The following is a 5561-nucleotide window of genomic DNA, read 5'->3' as shown; positions in this document are numbered from 1 at the left end:
CTTATAATGTTAATTAATGTTGGAAAAGTGTTAGGGTTCATCTCCGGGCTGCACGTTTACCCCCAAGGGAAACTGAAGTACTTAGGGCTCCCCCAGTGAGAAAACGGGGATTCTAACTCTAGCTGTGCTCTTCCCCCAAAGCTATTAAAGTACAGAACAGACGGAGCTGAGAGGTAGGCTGAAGATCCAGAAATGCAGGCTCAGCAAGGCCACATCAAAGATAGCTTTCTTGGGGCGCCTGGGTGGCTCAGTCGGTTAAGCGTCCAACTTCAGCTCAGGTCACGATCACGGTGCATGAGTTCGAGCCCCGCGTCGGGCTGTCTGTGGTCAGCACAGAGCCCGCTTCAGAGCCTCTATCTCCCTCTCTCTCTGCCCCTCCCCAGCTCGTGCACACTCTCTCAAAAATAATAAACATTAAAAAAAAAAAAAAAAGCTTTCTTGAGGTGGCGATGGTGACATGTCTCAGAACAGCCATAACGGGAATGTCCTGGCCACACTGGAGTTGTTCGTTTCTCCTAGCAGTGTGACTTGTCTTCTGTCAACTCCATCCTCGTCCTCGTCATCATTTCAAGGCAAGGCTTGTGAACCACATCCCACCCAGTTCGTCTCTCCGTTGCTTGTTTCTCTCCGAGAGGTGTGGAGCTTCATGGTCAGTCTAGAATTAAAACAGCCTTGGAGGAAAATCAAAGACTTCTGTGCCTTCCTCCCACTCGGCTCTCTCCTAATGGAGGAACGCATGCCTCTTCCACTTCTTCCCGTATTGTCAGACTCGATTAAGGGAATTAGCAGATGAAGTGGTACATCCATGTAACTCCCCATCACTGGTATAGTTTTATCAAAAGACTTAAACTCTCAAGTTAGAGCATTTAATCTCTGTTTCTAGGGTCTCCAGCCCAGGAAAGTTCCCCAGCAATGGGGTAGCTTTGGGTGTTCCTCTAAACCAAATCCCAGCTCCACCACCTGTCCTCATCTATAACACGGCGATAAGAATACAGTGTTACGGTGATCACCTTCTACTGCCGCGGTTATACAACATGTGTAGTAATGCACCTGCATGTACCAGATGCTCCATGGAACTGGGGCTCAGAATGTTAGGCTTGAGAATGAGCTGCAAATATAGCGGGATCAGCAATCCAGTCAGAGATGACACTACTCTAAGAAATTGAACAAAACAAGAGAAGAAAAAAAAAACCAATGAACAATGAGAACAGGTGTGTGGTTGATGGTAGAACCGCATCTGGGTGCTGGTCATCGTCATCTTCTTCCTTGAATTCCTGGATAAGTAGGCAGGGAGATACATACACTCCTAAGTAGCATCCTTATTATTAAATTAGATAATGCATATTAAAACACTTTGAAAAATACAAAATGCTAGGACAACCTGAAAAACAATGACAGTGTTAGGGGCTTCTAGTTGCAATAGAGATTTGTTAAGGTTACCTCATAAGCGGGAAAGGTAGGAGAAGGGAGGGTGGTATTGTAAGATCCCTGTGGGAAATAGTAAACTTAGCTCAGGAATCAAATCCCATAGGAACCCAAGAAAAGTCCAGCACGTGAGTCACACAGAGCCTTCTGCAGGAAAACTCTCAGGATCCAAGGCATGTTGAGGGGTCTGATGACCTCAACCCCTTTCAAGAAGTGGAAGTTCATGGTTCCCTACCCCTCCTCATTTGACACTCAGCTGTTCTCTGTCTGCATCTATGTGTCTTTTTATTCCTCCTTCAATTACTAAAGGGCTGATTCTGAGTATTCTAACACATAGTCCCAAGACAATAATCAACTAAACCAATGAGAGTCTATGTAGTTCCCATTTACGCAAAGTTTTTAATGCCAGGCTAATTTTTCACCAAGTGGCCTATAGGTTGGCTGCCCTTGGGTCAAGTGCCCACCCCAAATCCTATCAGCTGAGGCCCCGATGTGGAGGCTCAGGGGAATAAAAACACAGAAATTTCCCAAAGCAAAATCTTTTTAGCCTTAGAACAGGATGCTGAGTATGGTTGATGATAGATTACATGACTGAAGAAGAAAAAAGCCCTCAAGCCCACCATCAAACTAAAAGACTCAGGGTCCCTGGCTGGCTCAGTCAGTAGAGCATGTGACTCTTGATGTTGGGGTCGTGAGTTCAAACCCCATAAAGGGGGTGGATTGTAGTCAAAGTAATTCTTTTTTAAATCTTAAAAAAAAAAAAAAAAAAAACTAAAAGACTCAAAAAAGTTAGAAAAATGTAATTTTAAACTTTATCAGCTGCTTCACAGAGATTACTTTCAAACACCTCACTGCTCAAACAAAAGTTCAGACCATACAGAAAATCATGACTTACCTAAAAGTATAGTCGAAAACAGGCCAAATTTCATCAGACAATACTAGAATTTATAGAACTAGGGGAGCAAAAAGTACCACAAGATGGCAGCATCATCCCATCTGTGACTTATCGGATTAGAAATCGAAGCATGTGCTTATCCGTTGAGCCTGCTCTAAAACCGTCCACCTCCTTCCTTGAAGCTATTCTTAAGAGACTGAAACAGCCCGTACTTGATAGAGAAAGTATAAATCTAAACAGTACATTCATGATCTCTGAGCTCATTTGATTCCCAAGGTCTTAAAACTGGCTATCACTTGTTTTAGTCTAAGTGAATTAATGGAAGCAGGTACCATGGATTATCCAAGGATTACAGGCTCCCGAGGCATGTTTGAATTGCAGAAATTTGATCTTTCTATTGCAATATTCCTTATCTCACATTCATGCAAGCCAGCTTTTTATTATAGCTGCTTTTAATATCTGTATCTCTCTCTCCTACTAGATTCAAGTCAATCTCTTAACTGAGGTTAATTTTATGTGGCAACTTGGCTAGTTCATGGTATCTAGGTATTTGGTCAAATGCCAGTCTAGATGTAAGAGTACCTGTTTACTGTGGGTGGCCCTTAATTAGTTGAAACCCTCAAGAGGAAAACACTGAGGTCCTCTGAGGAAGAAAGAATTCCCTCCAGATTGCCCTTGAACTCAAGCTGCAACATCAGCTCTTCTCTGGGTCTCCAGCCTGCCCTGCAGATTTTGGAATTACCAGCCCCCACAATCATAAGAACCAAGTCCTTAAATCTCTTTCTCCTCTCTCTCCCTCTCTCTCTCTCTCTCTCCACACACACACACACACACACACACACACATACACACACCTACCCTATTGGTTCTGTTTCTCTGGAGAACCCTAATATACACTAACTGTAGACCATGGTCCACTACTGCACCATGGAATAAAAAGATGACCATGAAGATCCTCGATCTTGAAGAGACTTGTGAGCACATAACTAATACTGTAAATGCCAAATGTATTATTAACTACTACAGAACACAAAGAAAAAAGAAAGTCTTTGGGAAGTGGTTTGAAAAACCGTAAGTAAGTGACATTTGAGTTGCAAAGAATGAATAGTGTCTCAACAGGTAATAAACATTAGAGGATGAAGGATCCTAGGCAACAGAAACCCTGTGAGCAAAAAACATGTAAAAAGGGGCAAAATAAGCACCAAGACCCCCACGTGGATATGTGCCATCAAGATACTACAACATCCAACAGTTCGTGAGCTCTAACTAGTTTGTTTTCCTGTGGATATCGTAAAATCTTCTAACTTATAAACCCAGAAACATTTATCCCAACCTTACAACTTAGGAAAGTAAGGTACACAGGGGTCAGGCAAGTCCAAGCCCAAATATAAACTACAGCAGTCTGACTTCAGAGTCCACAATCCTAACCACTACTTCTAAGGCCCCACATACTGCAAAGTTTTAGGATCAAAGCAGAGGCCAGGAATGTTCAGGTCTAAACACACATCACAATTTTGTTACTTAGTATTCCCTTGCAGTGTTCAATATACTTTTTGACTGTCTTTTCCAAAGTTGGAATAAAAGTCAAGCCTAGAATAGGAGTGAGCAACACCCATACACACTCAGACATTTTCAGCCCCATCCTTATCCAGATTTGAGCACTGCAGGCCTGAAACACATTGAGAACAGAGTGTCTTTATGATCGAAACCGGAAGGAACAGCAGGCTAGCACTTTCTCTCCAATTTACAATGAAGTGACAGTAGGGGGCGACCTTATCCTAAATTGGTGAATATTACTAATTTATTATTCTGTACATGCCTATCAACTTCCCTTATTTTCAGGATACACAGGTCTACAAAAGATACATTGCCTCCCCTTCTACTTCACTCTTGCCTTTCCTTTTTTTTTTTTTTTCCAGTTCCCGACATCGAGCTACTGAAAAACAATCCTCTTTCTTGATTACCACTCCCACACTGCTCCAAATTTTCCCTACCCTCTCTTTGACTGCCCTTCCTTCACATTGCGTTTTTTGGAATTTTTGCTTTAAGTGTTTTTTAAACTAGCCGTTAAAACTGCCTCCCTTGACTACTCTCTTCACTCTCTCAATGGCTTTGAAATAAACCTGCCCTCACCCAAATGCTAACCTGAAGACTAGGTGGCATCTGGCCACATACATGCAAAACAGAGCTAAAACAGTATGAATGTGCAACAGAGCAAATCTCAAATAACTGATTAATCCGTATAAACACAGTCTTTGAACAAGTACATAATACAGGAACTATCAGGGTGCCTGACAGTCTCAGTTGGTAGTGCATGCAATTCTTGATCTCTGGGTTTTGAGTGAGTTTGAAAAACAAAAAACAAACAAACAAAAAAACTGAACTATCTTCATCCAAAAGGAAAACCTAGAAACTAAGTAGCTTTTTTTAAATATTCTCAGTGAAGTTTGGAGGTTTAATGATTAAGGATCATTGCTTTGAAGGAAATTTTACATGTACATAAGAGAATCTAATGAAATCTACAGACCCAATCCTGGGAAACACATACAAAATTCTACAAGGGATTTATGAGAGTTCATGTCCCCTCCAAAGGCCATCCACAGAAGTCCACGGGCTCACGGGTTACACAAATTTAAATTTAAATATCTATATGTTTTTGAGAGGGCAGTGGGGGACAGGACAGAGAAAGAGAGAGAGAGAGAGAGGGAGGGAGACAGAGAGACAGAGAGAGAGAATCCAAAGCAGGTTCCATGCTGTCAGTACAGAGTGGGGCTCAAACCCACGAACCATGAGATCATGACCTGAGCCAAAATCAAGAGTTAGATGCTTAACTTACTGAGCCACCCAGGTGGCCCCAGGTTAAAAAAAATTTTTAAACCTGACCTAAAATATCCTATTAGCTAGAAATTTTCATTATTTACAGGCGATTCATGCAGGGATCCTTATGAAGCACTTCCTACCAAATTACTAAAATGTGTAGTTATTATTTCTATTCTCAGATAGTAAATAACTTTATGGAGTTGGGTTGTTTCACCCAGACTCTTTTCACAACACTTTCTATCACCTTTCTGAAGAGGATTCCATGAGTGGACCACTCATTTTGTGATACAATCTACAGAGAACATTAACAGAAAGATGACAGGAGGGGAAAGCAAAGGAGTGAAATGTTTAAAATAAGAAACATAAAGGGAGGTATACAGTGCTATGAACAAAACGGTGCTGGATAAATGACATGAGATAG

The sequence above is a fragment of the Herpailurus yagouaroundi genome, unplaced genomic scaffold, assembly GCF_014898765.1.
Source record: "Herpailurus yagouaroundi ecotype Mexico unplaced genomic scaffold, PumYag 184, whole genome shotgun sequence".
Taxonomy (NCBI): Eukaryota; Metazoa; Chordata; class Mammalia; order Carnivora; family Felidae; genus Herpailurus; species Herpailurus yagouaroundi.
Note: the sequence above shows the minus strand (reverse complement) of the source record.